General features: G+C 37.7%; 1 protein-coding gene and 1 long non-coding RNA gene across 11 annotated transcripts in view; one reads left to right on the top strand and one right to left on the bottom strand.

The window, feature by feature from the left end:
- The window catches only part of LOC147840401 (uncharacterized), a 615523-nt gene that overhangs the window by 441635 nt on the left and 154758 nt on the right, over positions 1–19130 (bottom strand). The window lies entirely within an intron of this gene.
- cspg5a (chondroitin sulfate proteoglycan 5a) overlaps positions 1–19130 on the top strand; it is a 97351-nt gene that overhangs the window by 834 nt on the left and 77387 nt on the right. For 3 of the 10 annotated variants that reach the window (XM_087287762.1, XM_087287761.1, XM_087287760.1), the window contains exon 1: positions 15541–15783. The exons of 5 other annotated variants lie outside the window; for them this stretch is intronic. The gene's annotated coding sequence lies outside the window, so the exon portion shown is untranslated. Of the gene's footprint in view, positions 1–15527; positions 15784–19130 lie in introns of those variants that run through there. 2 more of the 10 variants (XM_087287764.1, XM_087287758.1) reach the window with 2 other exon arrangements.

Here is a 19130-nt window from a genome sequence, read left to right as displayed (position 1 = left end):
GTTCCCAGTTCACCATCGCAAATTCCATGTTGTTGTTTTCTCTCAGTACATTGTCTGCATGAAGAGGTTCGTGTCTCCATTTTTCCTAATTACAACTAATCTAGTAAGACGACATCTTAAGCAAGTCCATGTCTCTTACACAAAGATTTTGTGAGAGATATATAGAATAATACTTGACCGAGTGTTTTGAGACAACATGAGTAATTATGCTACTAAATTATTAATCACTGCTTCAAGTTATCCAAATATTGAAGCCAGTTTCTTCTGTTTTTGAACTTGAAATCTTAAGTTTGGTGTATATATATATATATATATATATATAGGGGTGTGACGAGACGCTTACTCCACGAGATGAAATGAGACACGAGATTGGGTTCATGAGAACAAGACAAGTCAAGATTATTACACTCTTTTTAAAAAATAGTATTTTATTCAACAAAAAAATCAACATAAATTCAATTCTATGAAGTAAAGGGCATGCAAACACTGCAGCATATTTTGCTAATAGCCTGTGTGAATATATTTTTATTCAACTGAAAAAAAAAAATCACAAACTGCAAAATAATTTAAGTGCTTTAAAAAAATAAAAAATAATAATGAATGGCATTAACGTGTGTATCATGATGACGGCGGGTGTCTCGAGTCTTCAGGAGTTCAGTGTGTGTGTCCCTATGGTCCTTTACTTACTAAGTAGGTGCAGAGGAATAGTGTCAAACAGCCATGTGTGTATGGCTTATCCTAATGCAAAATGCGGCTAAACATCCTACACGACAGTAATAGTGTGATTATGATATTTACATGTCTGTACACTTCAATAATGCGACTAAAATAGGAATACTCCACTTAATTCCATTTGTGTTTCTGATTATTATGACTTTCATCGTATCTGAAGTGCTATTTCATCACATGGATATGAACCATAATGTGTGTGGCTGCAGTTGTATGTTCGACGCGGCAGCTGCTGAACTCTGGTTAAAAAAAAAAAAGAAAAAAAGTGGTTACATCACACCCGTTTAAGTGACACTTGCAACTCGAGCCGGGTTGCCAGGTATGTGCCAAGCACTTGATTTGCAGTTCAAATCCAACCTTGCCTCCAATCTTCAATGCTAATTTCACCCTCACGCTCCATCATAACATCACAACCCACGAGACAACTTTTCACCTCGACGAGAAATCTTGCCACGATTTTAAGGTGCAGTTTCCACACAATGCATGTTAGCATTTTAAATGAGGATCATTTATATGCATTATATGAAGAACAAAGTAGTGGAATTAAAAAGAAAACTGGGTCTTAAGGTGCATTTTTAAATTTTAACTCGAAAACAATTTAACTTTTAGTTTGAAATAGTGGGCCAGAAACAAGGCACTGTGAAAAAGATGCAAACTGAAAACCCAATGAATCGAAAATAAAAGATTTGAGTATGATTTGAGCATGTAAAAAAAAAATAAATAAATTTGTGAATGGCCCGTAACAGCTGCTATGTCCTCACTAAAATATCCAGAGAGAACATCTATGCGTTGAGTTTTATGCAAGAAACATTCCAGCAGATTCTGTGTGATTAAGACATGGCAGGAAAGCAGTGGATTAGAACGAAAGTACACTTAATGCCCTGTCCCTGATGGAGGGTCTCATGGATTTGTCCCAGTAAAAAGAAATATGAATAAACCAGAGTATGACGCGTGTGCTTTTCTGTGGACTTGTCTTAATCATACTGTTCTGGGGTGCATTTCGAAAACCATGGTTTGCTAACTAAGTCGGCAAGTTCTGTCATTACAAACATACTTCATTGATTTGGTTATATATAGGCTGTATATTTATATATATTTATAAATGTGAATAGAACACATGTCAGATTTTTGTTAGTGGTTTTAGGTTTTGGAATAGAATATGGAAAATTTTCATTAATAATTGCAAAGTAGGTTCATTATGAAAACGTAGCCCTATATACACTTATAGAGATCACACATTATTTAGCCAGAAGTACATTCGTCTGTAAACTGAATGCTATGGGGCGGTCATGCTTTGTGCGGTCACCAGCTGACCGCTTACCTCCGTATGGATGGCTTTCCTGCTGTTACCAGTTTGTCCAGTAGCTCGCCATGTATGTTGGCGGACGTGAGATGCAGAGAGAAGCTGTCCACAACGACATGGTTTGAATTCAGAGAAGTACGTTTCCAGAAAGCAGGTAAAACAAAAAATAAAATGAACAAGTAATTAACAGGGTGAGAATGTAGTCAAATCTAAAAACTTAGTAAAAATTCAATGAGGGCTTATCTTTTTCTGGGGTGCTTTTGAAAACTGTCGATTGGGTTTAGGAAAGTGGACGAGTGGGTCAATCGGTGCTTTTGAAAACACTATTGGTTGGGTTTACGGAAGGAGGAGGGTGGGTCAGTCATTCAGTCAGTCGACAGCAGCCTCTGATGGATTTACACCAGAACAACAGGCATGAAATGCACCCGCGAGAGAAATGTGAGATCTGAAAAAGCATACACAGCGGCCTCTGGTGAATTCAGGAAAACAAAAACTGCAAAAAAAGCATAGCTCCTGGGAAGTATTTCGCGCTCGCCAGAAATGTATATAGTAATATGTTTTCAGAATGATTTTCGGTTGAATAATTGTAAGAGAAATTTAGGCCTATAGTTTTTTTGTGCCATTTACGTATATTTCAATATGTTCCACCCCATTTGTCATTACGGATGTTTTACATTACTAACGTGGCTCAAACAATGGATCTTCAATAGAGAAACACTCATCACTACATAATTCATTTCCTAAACCACACAAGTCAAACACACAACTCTGCACAGTTTAGTTCTAACTCTAATTAAAAACATCTGATCAAAGTAATTCCTTCAGTTCTGTTTGAAACCTTCAGGTAAGTGTGTTGAAGCAGGGTTGGAACTAAACTGTGCAGAGCGGCTCTCTCGGAACTGGATTTGACACCTGTGTCCTAATAGATGCATCATATTATGGTAGTTCAGCCACAAGTTAAGTTGTTGTTTAAGAAACGCACCCCTGACTAAAACAATTTTATAATTAATCTCAATAGCTCAACACTGAACACTGGAAAACATGTGTAAAGCTGCTATTTTAAATTACACTTGCTTCCTAATGGAGTAAAGTATTGAGCATGTACAGGTTGTGGTAAGTAGGCATGGGCCGGTATTGGATTCTGACGATATGATAAACTTGGATAAAAATATCACGGTATTGTGATTAATGCTCTAAAATATATTGTTTTTACATGTCTGGGTAAAAAACAACAACTTTTTCCCCCTTTAAACACATTATATTTTATTTTGAGATAAACAAGTCAGGGGCGAAGCAGTGGCGCAGTAGGTAGTGTTGTCGCCTCACAGCAAGAAGGACGCTGGTTCGAGCCTCGGCTCAGTTGGCGTTTCTGTGTGGAGTTTGCATGTTCTCCCTGCTTTTACGTGGGTTTCCTCCGGATTCTCCGATTTCCCCCACAGTCAAAAGACATGTGGTACAGGTGAAATGGGTAGGCAAAATTGTTTGTAGTGTATGAGTGTGTGTGTGTGTGTGTGTGAATGTGTGTGTGGATACTTCCCAGAGATGGTTTGCGGCTGGAAGGGCATCCGCTGCGTAAAAACTTGCTGGATAAGTTGGCGGTTCATTCCGCTGTGGCGACCCCAGATTAATAAAGGGACTAAGCCGACAAGAAAATGAATGACTGACTAAATGAATAAACAAGTCAGGCTAAATAATTCAAATAGATCATTGACAAAGATTTATTTACAATTTAAAACAGCATCTTTGGATATATTTTCTGGATATATTTTCCGAGATACTGTTGTCCAAAAAAATCAAAATCAAAAATGCAAATAAAATTTGTACAAATGCCTTAGGAATGGTATAGCAGAAATAGATCCCGGTTTTCAAAAATTGACTCTTCCAAACCATGGTATACCTTGAATACGGTTATCGTCCCATGCCTAATGGGAAGTGGCAAAAACAAACAAACTGGACGCTATTTCCAGAGCAGACCAAAACATTAATGAACACATGTGAAGTGAACCTATTCAACCAAACTCGCTTTCTGATCATTATAGCCTTCATATTGCAGGCCTGAATGCCCTTCAGCCGAATAAAAAGTGACAAACATGCTTTTATGCTTTTGATTGCCTTTGTTTCCCATTATCAGAACTCGTCATTAGCAGCTTTAGTGCGTTACATAACAACAGACTTCATTGTTCTCCTAGTTGTTTTGTGACTTGGTGAGAGTTAATATAGACGTCTATTTAGCTGCGTGGGCCACTGCTGGCAACTGGACTGCACCACACAGGATGGAAAGATCAGTTTAATTCGTATCGTGGTATTTGTATATGGAGAAACCCCTGTGTATTTTTGGTTTAATGTACATACAGTCTGCGCTGCTTGGATTTTGGAGCAATTAAACCTCATTTTGCTTTTCCCGTATTTCTGCTCAGCATTCTGCCAACTCGAACGCAGCGTTGTTGAAAATGGGCTGCAATATTAATTCGGTTCAATATTGAGATTTCACTCTTCAGTGTTCTGCCAAGTGTCTATTCAGTAAATGGTCTGTGTACCATGTGCTACGATTAGCAAGCGCTGTGTACCATGTCCTATTTCTACTCTAGTGTCTTTATTTGTTCTAAAGTCTGCGGGTGGAGTGTCACAAATGTGTCTTTCTGTTTCTGTCTCCTCTCATATTTGAAATGCGTTCAGGTTGACACCTCTCCTGCCAGCATCTTTGGTTTGATGCCACAGCTAAAGCTCCCTTGGCCTGCATGTATCAGCACAGTCCTATTGCCTTTGAGTCTGACATCTGGATCCGACAGGTTTCTGATTGGCTGTTGTGATTCATACGAACCATATGTTGTCCTTGCTGGTCTGTCATCTTTAGTTCTCTTGAAACCATTTCCCAGAAGGAATTTGTTTCTTGACTGAAGTATTATACCTTCAAAAAGTAGCCAATTTTTGTCATGTTTGTTACTTATACACTCACCGGCCACTTTATTAGGGACACCTGTCTAACTGCTCGTTAATGCAAATTTCTAATCAGCCAATCACATGGCAGCACCTCAGTGCATTTAGGCATGTAGACATGGTCAAGACGATCTGCTGCAGTTCAAACTGAGCATAGTTGTTGGTGCCAGACAGGCTGGTCTGAGTATTTTAGAAACTGCTGATCTACTGGGACTTTCACGCACATATAACTCTAGGGTTTACAGACAATGGTCCAAAAAAGAGAAAATGTTCTGGGGGCACAAATGCCTTGTTGATGCCAGAGGTCAGAGGATGGTCAGACTTGTTCAAGCTGACAGAAAGGCAACAGTAACTCAGAATTCAGGGTCAGAATTTGGCGTCAACAACATGAAAGCATAAATCCATCCTGCCTTGTATCAATGTTTCAGGCTGGTGGTGGTGGTGGTGGTGGTGTAATGGTGTGGCGGATATTTTCTTGGCACACTTTAAGCCCATTAGTACCAATTGAGCATTGTGTCAACACTACAGCCTACCTGAGTATTGTTGCTGAACGTGTCCATCCCTTTATGACCACAGTGTGCTCATCTTCTGATAGCTACTTGCAGCAGGACAACACGCCATGTCACAAATGGCGAATCATCTCAGACTTGAACATGACAATGAGTTCACTGTACTCAAATGTTCTCCACAGTCAGCAGATCTCAATCCAATAGAGCACCTTTAGGATGTGGTGGAAAGTGAGATTCGCATTATGGATGTGCAGTTCACAAATCTGCAGCAACTGCGTGATGCTATCATGTCAATATGGACCAAAATCTCTGAGGAATATTTCCAGTAACTTGTTGAAAATGTGCTACGTATGATTAAGGCAGTCCTGAAGGCAAAAGAGTACAAGTTAGGTGTACCTAATAAAGTGGCCGGTGAGTCTACACCTAAAGTTGACACTTTATTCAAACAGATTGAGCCCAAGTCAAATTAGATTTTCGGGTTTGACTGTATTTGCATGTCATTTTGCAGTCAACGAAGAGTGAATACATTTGTTCAGTGTAGTTAATATCAGATAAATCTACATTGGTTGCCATGGTAATGAGTAAAATGTCAGCATGACTTCAAGAAGCTTTTTTTTTCGACGTCGGTATGAAAATGTGAAGCTCTTTACAAGTCTGTATTACATTGTGATGCTCACATAGACAACAGAATTCTCAGTAACGTAATAGCACTTTTACACACTAATGCATGTTCTTGGTTGTACAAAGTTCACAGTTTTACTGTTGAAGACATGCTGTAGTAAACTTTGTATAGATTTATAAACCAAAAAGGTGCATGTATAGGTAGTCATTTCAAAATGATTAGTCAGAATAAAACAGTAGGGCTGGTCTTGGTTATTAATTATTAATATTAGCATGTGAGGGAATGCACTGTGATCAATGTGTCTGACATTATGTCTATATTACGTTATTAGGTACACGTTCAACTGCTTGTTAACACTAATATCTAATCAGCCATTCACATGATGGCAACTCAATGTTTTTAGGCATGTAGACGTGGTCTAGATATTCTGTTAAAATTCAAACCGAGAGTGGGAAATAAAGGTGATTTAAGTTACTTTGAAGGTGGTTTGGTTGTTGGTGTCTGATTTATTGTGTTTCTGAATTAGTTTCATCATCTACACACAAACAACTAACTCTAGGATTTACCTTGAGATATGCCTTATTGATCAGAAATCAGAATCAAAATAGAATGGCCAGACTCTGAACACATAATGTATTTAACCTTGAGGCAGGTGAGCTACAGCAGCAGAAGACCACAATGGGAAGCTAAGAACAGGACCTTCTGTACTTTTTTCCAGTTTTCTTTAAAAATTCTAACAAGCATTTGCTACACTTTTTCTGTACTTTCTATTATACTTATGATGCTTCTTTCTGCTCTTTCTAAATTCATTAGCTGTTAACAAGATATTACTACAAGTCCCACTATCTCAGGCTCATGACCCTGAGAGCACAGTCCTGATGGGTGTTTTCCCATAATAAAAAGAGTCTCATTTTCATTCTGCTTATAAAAACTTGCTCTTTCCTACTCATACTATTATTTCTTACTGAAAAGCAAACTTTTAAAAACAGAGGTGTGACTACCCACAAACTCTGTCTGATTGGTCTTCTGGACGGTTGAAAATTGTTTCCTAATTCACCAAGTCCCAATCATAGGACCATTACACTAGCGAGAGACTGTGCGCTAGTATGAATTCTGGCCAAAAAATAAGCATACTCTATGGTCACGAATCATATGTTTTAGGCTGTAGTGTGGACAAAGATAATTTTTCTAGTACACAACAAAAAGCCGGAATGAGGAACATTTTCATTTGCAAATACTGTTTTAAAACAAAAACACACAAGTGAAAATTGCAATTGTACAATTTCCAACATGGACTCATTCTAAAAAAGTCTCTTATGTGTTTTTCTGGAGATTGCGAATTAAGTAGTCAGAGTTATGTACGGCTGCATTTCATCTTTAAAACAAACTCTATGGGGCAATATCACACCGTTCCTTTTTGCGGTTACCAGTTGACCGCTTACCCTACATATGGACGGCTTTCCCGCTATTACCAGTTTGTCCAGTAGCTCGCCATGTATGTTGGCGCACTTGAGACGCAGAGAGGAGTTGACCACAATGAGGTGGTTTAAGTCCGGCGAGGAAAGGTTCCAGAAAGTGGGTAAAACAAAAACAGAAGCAAAAAATATATATTTTTTTCAGTTGGGTTTGGGGAAGTGTGTGGGCAGGTCAATCTGTGAAAGGAGTAGGATGGGTCGATCAGTTGGTCAGTCAGTTGACAGCAGCCTCTGGATGATTTATGCGAGAACAGCAGGCATGATTGGTATTCGCGAAAGAAGTTTGAAATCTCAAAAAGCGTACACAGCGGCCTCTGGTGGATTCACGAAAACCAAAAAAATCTGCAAAAAAACAAAAACAAAACATACCTGCTGGGAGGTATTTGTCGCTTTCCAGAATTGTATATAGCAGTACGTTTTCAGAATAAAGCTGCAGTCACATTTGTGTTTGTGCGTGCGAAATTCTGTCGTGCGGAGCTGATGATTAGATGACAAGATGATTAGACATTTAAAATTTACATTTCTGTCCAGAGAGGTCATGTTTTGATCCTGGATTGGTCTCACACAGTCAAGTGATGCGACGTTGCAGGTCAGAGTTCACCAAGCTTGAACTCTGCACTGCAGCAACCTGCAAAACTGAACGCATGACCCTGCGTTTCCGGTCTGACGCATTCGCGTGCGTATGAATGGATGTCTATGAGGAGAAAAGTCAAGTGTGACCACAGCTTGAGCCTGGGTTGACAATTTGCATGGCCTTAGAAAAACTGGCCAATAGAATATTTTGCTCCATCCTGCATGGCATTAGCAGTTCAGGCAGGTACTGGTGGTGGAATATTCGTGTAATATGACCCAAAATCTCAAAGGAATATTTAATGAATTACAAAATTATTAATATTATTCACTAAAGAACACTTTAAATTAGTTAAACTGCCATAAAGTGTTAAAGTAAAGAAATTAAGGCCCTACTTAATTTTAAGTTGCTTTAACAATTAGTACAATGTACTTATTGTGTTCAAATTGTGCACAATCCTTATGGCACTATTTAGGTGGGATTAAAACAGGTTTGGTGATATGGTTTAAGGGTGGGTTAAGATGTAAGGAATGATGCAACACTGTAATTTTAAATGTGATTACAGAAATTAATAACCGATGTATTTACATGCAGATAATAAAAATAAATAAAAACACATGTACATACAAAGTTCAATATACCAAATTAGTATTTTAAATGAAAATACACAGTATTTAGGGCCAGTTAATATATAGTGTGACCTAAATTGACAGAAAGACATAAAAGAACTTGAAATTAATCCTGTCCTTTTGTTGATCTTTATACACATGTATGTAAATGTCTGATGTGTCCATTGAAAACAACAGCAGCACCCTATTGTTGATATTGTGCCATTTTTCCACTCAGCGTATTGGTAGATAAATGGAGCAAAGCGTTATCATTGATCACCATGCTAATCCACACTGCTGTGATTCATACACATCAATAGATCCATGGAACTAGCAGCGATCATGTTCCTGTAATCTGTTAATATGGCATTAATGTGTCACCACTCGTCCGAGTCAACACGAGAGTGTAGGAGATAAAAACATGGCATGTCCGCTGTATGGCAATGGTGCACAGCTGAGAGAGAGAGACTTTCAGGGAGCACAGACGGGGGGATGGGCCACTGCTAATGGTAGGGAGGGGGGCTGCACAAACAGTTTAGTTCTGCTCTGGTTGGCAGCACATAAGCCTGTATGATCCAAGCTCCAGCCTATCCAGAGCCAGGAATAGCAGCAGTGCGCTAATGGCACTTGAATAAAGGGAAATGAAAGTGCTGAAGTAGGTGTGTAGGAGGAAAAGGAGGAGGGGCTTAACTCTGGCCACATGAGCAGAGGAACTGAATTATCATATGTTTTGCATATATATTGCAATTTAGTAGTGTGAGTTCATGTGAGTGTGCAAATCAGAATGAAGATAGTGTTCCCTTTAGTATTTTTTCCTGCTGTGGCGGCAGGCCTTTTTTACACAGATCTACCAACTACCTGTGGCGTTATTTCGATGACAAATGTCGTGAGCGCAATATTACAATTCGAGATCGCATTTATGTAATAGCATGCGAATCCCTTTGCTTGCACGTTGATTTCCTCTGTATGTGCACAAAACTTCTTGCACAACCCCTCAAATATATGCTGCTCAAGCGCAGATCTTCTTGTGCGCTCTCAAATTAACACTGCTAAAGTGCGATTTAGTGCATTTATGTAACACCTATGTCTCCAACATTTATTAGATATAATAATAGACAATAGACCTACAGGGTGGTATTAATGTGTCCTGAATTAAAGTTAAATGGCTATACGTCGTGTTTGCTGGCCTCACGCATCACGCACCTGTCTGTCAGCCAGTCTATCAGCAAGTAACCTTAAAGGGATAAACAAATAACGTACAGCACTGCTACGGTTACAGAAAAGTTTGCGCTGTTATAATTCACTCACCTTTAATATATTTTGGTGCAATTGTCACCCGCTAATAATTAAAAAATACACGACTGAATGTTTTTATTGAAAAGCTGTAATGTAGCCGTGGCGGGAATGAATGTCACGGAAACCATGGGATAATAGGAGTAAGGCTGGGGATATGGCATGAATGCAGTCTCGATAATTATTTTCCATATTGAACGATACAAAAGTTGTTAATGCCTTGAGATTTAAAGGACCACCCCAACAATGACTAAAGCCACAAAAATTGGAGGGTCCATTAAATAGAATAACATTTTCGGCTGAAAAATATTCAGTGGCTGAAAATTTGGTACATTTTTAATATCATCAAATTTTTTGATTCCCATTGTTGCACATTTCTGCTGTGTGATTGGCTCTTAGATCATTCATTCATTCATTTTCTTTTTGGCTCAGTCCATTTATTAATCTGGGGTCGCCACAGCGGAATGCCAACTTATCCAGCATGTGTTTTACGCAGCAAATGCACTTCCAGCTGCAATCCATCACTGGGAAACATCCATACACACTCATTCACACTCATACATGGACAATTTAGCCTATACCCAATTCACCTGTACCACGTCTTTGGATTGGGGGTGAAACTGGAGCACCAGGAGGAAATCTATGCAAACCTGGGGAGAACATGTAAACTCCACAAAGATGTGCCAACTGACCCAGCCGAGGCTTGAACCAGCAACCTTCTTAATGTGAGACGACAGTACAACCTACTGTGCCACCTCAGCGAGCTGTCTGACAAAAAAAAGTGCACTTCTGGATCAAATCAGCAGGATGCCCTTCTGGATCTTTTACATACTTTGAAGACACTACTGATTACGTTTATGTTACATGGACATTAGTAATCTAGTTATTTGCCTTAATCTGAATAAGACAATAATAAAATCAAGGTGTTTACGTGGAGTGCTTTACGAATGTTGCGTCACCAGGCTATCTACGTTTCCTGCAGAGCTTCGTGTAATTTTGGCTGTTTCATCTTTAATTTTTCGACTTTAACTCAGTTCGGCAGTTTCACTTTCACCCATGAACATTTCATTCATGGCCCCTATGACAAACTGGGGTATTGGACGCGAGTATGGTAAGGACTGGTGGAAGAGTGTTGCTTTAATTGAATTTAATACCACAAACGGAATGGAAAGAAAAAAACTTCCGCATTTTACGATGTGAGTGTCTGAGTGTCTTTACTGACAGCCGTGTGTTGTGATCTTGTCACAAAATACGGCGAAAAAGTTCTACATGACGGTGTTTACTTTAATAATGCCACTAGTATATGCATACTCTACATCTTAATATACTTTCTGTTTAGTCCAATTATGACTTGAGGGGGCGTGTGTCCTAAAAGATTTAAAACCCCTGATCTACATGGTTTCCAGAGGCTGTGGCTGCTAAGGTGATAAGAGTGGCAAAACACCCATTAATATTTTGGTTTTGCCAAAACAAGTCTTGGATAAAAGAAGTGAAACCAAACAAGATGGAGTTATTTTCAGTTTGTCTATTCAGTATTTTAGATCTTTCGTTCGTGTACTTGGGACGGCTATTTTTGTTGTTTTTCTCTATATCTCTTGTTCTTTAGGAATTAAACCGATTGGATCTACAGCTATCAAAACAACACTATCATGCTACAGAGATGAGAGGATTATGACAGATATTTAATCCAAATATTGTTTTGTTTACTACCCATGTTGTTATTGTATGGTTCAAGTATTCAGAGTAACTCAAAATCAGGGCTTCATTATACAGAGTTACAATTGGCCCTAAAATGTGGTTTTAAAAGATGTAAAGGGTTAAGTGTAGATTAACAAATTCTGCTTGCTATTTTTTGAGGACATCTGTTTGAGTGTGTAGTTGTTACAGCTTTCAACAAATCCAAGGACAAAGTGAACCACCTGATATATTTGTGGCTTGTTGTGAGGTTGTGTGTTTTCCCAGCGGGGTGTTTTAGCTTTGAAAGAAGAAAAGGGATTGAAGGCATAGAGCCAGCGGTGCTCATCAAGGGGCCTTGTTCTTTACTGCTTTTACACCACGGCCAATCAATAACGAATCATCAATTACAAATTGGCTGTTTGCAGCATTCAGAATGTAGTTATAAATAAACATGTGCACCAATATATTAAAAAATTAACACCATCTCTCAAATGTTTCATTTAGCAGAGAGAAAGACTTAACAGGACCATCTCACAAGTGCACTGCCCTTAACCTTTCACACAGACGGATTATCAGTATTATTCATTTTTAATAGGCATTCCCATTGTGACTCTATTTTTAAACCTAACCTTATTAATAACAGTCATTTCTCATGAGCGCTGTAAAAGAAGCCTTCCTACGAACGGGATTCATTCATAACCTGATAAACTGTGTGGGAAAACAGGCAGTTTCATGAGCTTACTTGGCTAGTATATTCAATACTGCTGTTTTTAAAATGAAAATAGACGTTTTAAATACATTTTAAATAGACTGATACATTTATGAAGTACAAATATTGAACAGACATACTGTTGTTGACTGACAAACTATAATTTATACAGAATACATTTTTTGGCAAGTATTTAATAATTTTAATTTCTTATTTCAGTTGACACGGTAGCTCAGTGGTTAGCACTGTTGCGTCACAGCAAGAAGGGCGCTGGTTTGAGTCTCGGCTGGTCAGTTGGCATTTCTGTGAGGAGTTTGCATGTTCTCCCTATGGGTTTCTTCCGGGTGCTGCTGATTCCCCCACAGTCCAAAGACATGTGGTATAGGTGAATTGAATTAACAAAATTGTCAGTAGTGTTTGAGTGTAAATAAGTGTGTATAGGTGTTTCCCAGTTTTGGGTTGCAGCTGGCATCCGCTGTGTAAAACATATGTTGGATAAAATTCCGCTGTGGCGACCCCTGATAAATAAAGGGACTAAACCCATAGCCTGTAGTATTTGTGATGTCACCCATAGGTTTCTAAAGAGCGCGAATGAAGCTACAAGTAGGCGTGGCCAAACGTTGCCATTTTATTCACGCGTCTTCACACTTAGCTGGGTTTACCAAAAAAGGGCAAAGAGGCAGAGCATTCCAGCTAGCATTTTGCTTAGACAGGCTTTTCTTTGGGAGAAACGCTTAATACTTCATAACCTGCAACTCGTTTGTGTTCTGACCACATGTGCTTGGTTGTACACTATATCAATAAAGGGTTTAGCCTTTTTAAAACACTGTTGTAATACACTAAGCAAATTACTTCCAAATACTTTAAATATTGTCTCTGTCAGTAAATGCAAGGTTATTTATGAAATCCACACATAACACTGTATGACAACGTTTCAGAATGTTCTATAGCCTGCAGCTAATCAATCTGTCAGATTCTGGAGTGCATTACAGTTCTAACAAAATTTTAAATGATAAAATATCTTAAGTAAAACAAATACATTTATAGAGATGGTATTTAAGTATATAATTTCACTCACCTGGGAAATGGAGGCAACTTGAATGGTTTGTGAGCACATTTAAGTGCACACAGCATGCAACATTGATAATTGTAGGAAATAATTCTAAAAGGCAATTGTCTGTGTAAAGCCACATAAAAAACAAAAACAAAATATGATGTATATGTCGAGCTCAGCAGCTAATCAGCCGGAATCAGCTGAGGTAATGTGACGGCAACCAGCGACACCTAGCTGTCACTCAAGTGGCCACGCTCTTAATTATGCAGACTTATTAAAACTGTACCTGGATGTAATCTTGTTTTTATCAGCTGAAAAATTGGCCAACTTAGCATTGCAGTCAGTGAACATCTGGAGTTCCAAGAGCCAGCCCCCAAAGACAAGTGGATGAATTGCAGATTGCAGTTTAAGTTACTCTCGTTTTGGCTTCACGAGGGAGAGCTAGATGTTGCCGCTTGACTATGCCGAAGAAAAATGAATGAATTTCTTATTTCTCTCTTTCTCTTTATGAAGACTTTTTTTTCTTCTTCTGCTCCATACAATAAAGTCATATAAGCTCGAAATGGCAAATTTTCATTTGGAGTGATCTGCTGCTTTAAGCATAACCTTTAGTTTAGAGATCAAAGAGATTATTAAGACATCAAGCAGTGCATCCAAATCTTTGACAAACTGCTTTTCTACTACCATCTATAAGGGAAATATATGCGAATGTATATTTGTATTAATATTAGAGGTTGGAGGCCACAGTACACCAGCTCTTCACTTCCACAGTTCCTTTGAAGCTGAGCCTGTTGGCACTTTACCCAAATCTTGCACTCAGAGAGTAGTGTGGGAACCAGTAGGGGGGAGAAGGAGGCGTAGAGACTGGGTTAATGAGTCAGTGGCGGGACAATATCAAGTCTTTAGGACTTTTTCACAGGCTGCTGTCAGTTAAGATTTCATTATGAATCATTTTGCATTATTTTTATTTCAATTCAATTCATCTTTATTTGTACAGTGCTTTTACAATGTAGATTGTGTCAAAGCAGCTTCACATAGAAGATTATAGTGAACTGAATCAGTGTAGTTCAGTTTTCAAAGTTTAAATGTTATTTTACATTTTTTTATTTAACATAGAAATGTCCTAAACTGCTCTCAAACAAAGGCTATTGAGGCAGATCATGGTATGATTTTACTGATCTGTATTGTCTGAATTAAGCCTACTGATAAGTACTTGATGTCTGTGTTTACATCTAGAAGCAACCAAGGCTTATTCTGATAAAGTATCCCTATATATATTTCTGCAGACAGCAAAATACGTCCAAGAAGCTACGATATTTTTGCAGTTTTTGTTTTCTCGTATCTACCATAGGCACACTCAACGTCAATTCTGAAAACTCGACTGACACAATTAACTATCTTCTATGTTATGCTATTGTGACACAATCTACATTGTAAAAGCACTTTAGAAATAAAGATAAATTTAATTGAATTTGGTGTGTTCACATGCAGCTCTTTGGTCCAGACGAAACCAGACGTGAGTCAACGCAAGACGACAACACAGTTGGGTTTCATCAAAGCTAGTTGTTTGGTGTCAGCTTGTGCACCATCCTTTAGAGTTTAACCTTATCTTATATATGCAATTTCTCCAGTCAGATATTAGATGTTTATAATATACAACCACTGCCCAATTTAAAGATTTTTTTAGTAATAAAATACATTGTTTCCCAGTGATGGGTTGCGGCTGAAAGGGCATCCGCTGCGTAAAACATGTGCTGGATAATTTGGTGGTTGATTTCACTGTGGGGACTCTAGATTAATAAAGGGACTAAACCGAAAAAATAAATAAAAGAATAAAAATACATTGTCGTCTAAACCTTGTTGAATAAAACTTATATCATAGGCATTTATCATATATAATTTTAAGATTGAACTTGAAAAGTTGGCTGACAGTTAAGGGTTAATATGTTTGATTCATGATGTTAGTCAAAAAATAATCACACAGTGAATGTTTTTCATAATGGAAACGTCACAAAAATAAGTTTTGCTGCTGACGTACCTGGGCCGATCCTTTAGTGTACGTCAGTTGTCACGCAGGTGTCTTGAGTGTAGAGTATAGAAGAGTGGCGCGCGTTTTGTGACACGAATTCGCGGCTAAACTGTGTCTAAATTTTTGCTGTGTGGGAAATATGAAAGCTGCCCGACAACAGCGCGTTTTGTGTGTATTTACAGCATATCTCGAGGTAATGCCAACGTTCATTCTTGGCCTACAGACAATTTACCTCAACACTCAACGGAATACAGCGCATTCTCAGAGGTAGGTTAAAACTCCGAGCAAAGGCGGCAAAGTAATTGTTTACCTTTGTTGTATCGCTTCATCTCCTGATGATCATTTGGAGCAGAGAGTGTGCAGTTGTGTTGACAATGTTTATCGATCCGTAGTATAAGAAAACAAGCTGTCATGAAGTCGTTTGATGTAAGACGACCTAGCGCATGCGCACTGCTCATAGTGTAAAAATGTCATAAAGATTATTACATATTTTAATAGGCTACTGTTATGGTTTTTATGGTTGTTAGGTTGATTTTAATAGTTTGTTCAACGTATTTTAATAAAAAATATGGTCTAAATCCTAAAAGGAAAAGATATATATAGTGTAGACCAGCTTTATTGCACTACTAAACTGTTAAATAAAAAATATACAGTTTTGTCAAATAATAATACAATTGTTCAGAAAGGGCTGAGCTTTTCATTAATACAGTACAGTTAGAGGATTATTTTAAAAACCATAATGTGGCTACCACAAAAATAATACAGATTGGGACTCTATTGACAGTTTCTCAATATTAAATGGATGGGGAAACCCCAATTTTCTTTGCATTTAGTTTATTCTATATTAGTATTACAAAAACTCATTATGTTTATGCCACACGCAATGACTGTTTAGCAGTGGTGTGAAGTAACAAAAATTACAAATACTCAAATAACTGTAATTAAGCAGTTTTTCTTAGAAATTGTAATTTACTTAGTAGTTTTTAAAATGTGTGCATTTACGTTCCCTTGAGTTCATTTTTAGTGCAGTATTGGTACTTTTACTACAATACTTTCATTCAACCTGCAGTCACTACTTATTAGAAAAATCAGTCCTATGATTCCTGTCAAATCAAATCGCACATAGAAAGTAAATCGCCTCATAATGAACAGCCTCAAGACATTTTTAATTGCTGCAAACTGTTTGGAAGCATAAAAAGTGTCCAAGAAGATGTCCAAAATCTTTACACGCACTGTCCCTGAGACTGTTTAGATGCATGTCCCTGATGAGAAGATCTAGATGTTTACTGTATGATGACCAAAATAGTCTTAAACGCCCAACATGCACAACACGTCAGCATTATGCCAGATTAACATTGTACCCCAACGTCATGGGGAAGTAGCATTTTGTTTGGAAATAAAAAAATCGGGTTCACATCAGAACTCAATGTCAGGCCTACGTCAATGTCCAACGTCCAACCTAAAATCAACCAAATTTCAACATCTAATGATGTTACAGCTTGGCGTTTTGTGGATGTTACCACTAGGACGTTATGTTGAATTTTGGTTGCCTTACCTGACGAATAAATGTCAGTATTTGACGTCAATGAGTCATTGGTTTAAGATATTGGCTCGACGTTGAATGTAGGTCACTTTCTAACACAACCTCAAAACAACCAAATATCAACGTCGTTTGACGTTGTTATTGGACATCAAAGTAACTCTGTCCTTAGATGCTGGCTAGATATTGAATTTTGGTCATCTGCCATCACAACCTAAATCTAACCTAATATAAACATCTTATGACGTTTTGTGCCTCCTGGGCAATAACGCACTAAAGAATGTTACGTTTACACACGTCCACAACTTAGATGCAAATGCATCAGCTCTTTACAGTGTAATACTCACTACTTACTAGTCTTGATTACTTTTGAAAGGGCTACTTTTTACTCATGCTGCGAGTAATATTTACAGCAGATACTTTTACTCTACTTGCACTACACATTTAGGCAAGTAATGGCACATTTACTTGAGTATTCTTGAGTACATTTAATTAAGTACTGTCTCTACTTCTGCTGTTTCCATTGGGAAACGATACTGGTTGAAATGTTTATAGTAATGCAGTATTACCTCTATCAGTTTGGGAAGTCCAAAAAAAAAAAAAGAAATGGAAGCCACCCTAGAAACATTTTTGCTTATTTTTAAAGCACATTCCTCCATACCAAAATTTATTTTATTTTAAAGCATTGAACAGAACACTTTTCCCTACACATGAAATTAAGTTTGCATGAACACATGAATTACTTTTCTATAAGTTTTATTTATCTTTGAATGAAAATCTTTATTGTGAAGCAAGGGACGTTATGGTTCATTTGTCTCATTATATGCTCCTGAGGGACAGTCAATCAAGTTATCACTTCCTGGTCATGCATTTAATTTACTGTTGCTTTTCTTTTTTTATAATAGCATTATTAGTTATTTTGCCAACCAATTCAAACTTGTACATAATGAGCACTATTAACACACACACATCGTCTAAAACCCAAGGCACTGGTGAATCGCCTGTTGCTGGTCCGTTGTGTTTGTCAATGGAGCTGTGTGGAAGAATGCTGTCGACCCCCACCGTGGGCCACCTCCAGCCCTCATGCATTCATCACCACCGCCGGAGGAGTGTATCTCATGCCTCCCGCCCCTCCTCTGCTTTATTGTCCCATTCTCCTCGCCTTAAACCATCAACCCGTAAACAATCTGGACCATATCACAGCCCTAGATCACATGTGCATGTCCTCTGCCCTTGCATCCACTTTTAATAGATTTGAATTCATTATTAAAACCGGGAGGTTCCTGTGTGTAAAAAGGCACCTTTATTCTGAAACTGCTTCATTGGGCGTACATGTAGGAACTGTTTAGATGTGCTTGTTTTAGATAAGAGATAGGGAAGATATACCCCCTTAAAATGTATTAAAAGCATGAAAATCAGTTTTTCTTTGAATACATTTACATTCATTATTGCTATTGGTTTTCTAATAAAATTAGATTACATTTTTTTTAGTTTGTCCATATTTGATCCAAAGTTGGGTTATTAGAGTACTTTTAGAGTGCAGCTTGCCTAAGTACACAACAATTTTCTTTTATATTTAACATATAGACAAATATTTAAGCATGAAAGCCTAAGCAACAAGCACCAAACATGCACTTGTTTTCCATATTTATTGAAATGTATGTTAACGACACATATACTACCTATATATGTTACCTTTAAAAATATTATTGAGAATAATCTATATAAAATAACTAAGCTAACATGTATTCTAACATCATATATAGTTTCTTAAAAATTGTTAATGGTTGTAGGCCTAATTTACAGTAGGCTATTAAGAAATGGAAAAAAATCTAATTATTATAATAATTATTGTTATTATTATATTGTTAATTTAATTATCTTTTTTTTTTGTTGGAAAAGTCTACTTTTACAATTTGATACATTCAAACCACTGCAGAAATCTTCTAACCAACAGGCCCATGTCATATACAGACATATTTCTTAATAAATAACCTATAAATTAAAAAAGCATTAACGTATGCTATTTAGTTTTGTTTTCTCAAGCTTTGGAGACAAAATAAATTCCTCTTAA

Source organism: Danio rerio, chromosome 16 (genome assembly GCF_052040795.2).
Source record: "Danio rerio strain M-AB ecotype USA chromosome 16, GRCz13ab, whole genome shotgun sequence".
Taxonomy (NCBI): Eukaryota; Metazoa; Chordata; class Actinopteri; order Cypriniformes; family Danionidae; genus Danio; species Danio rerio.
This window is presented reverse-complemented; position numbering and strand designations above follow the sequence as displayed.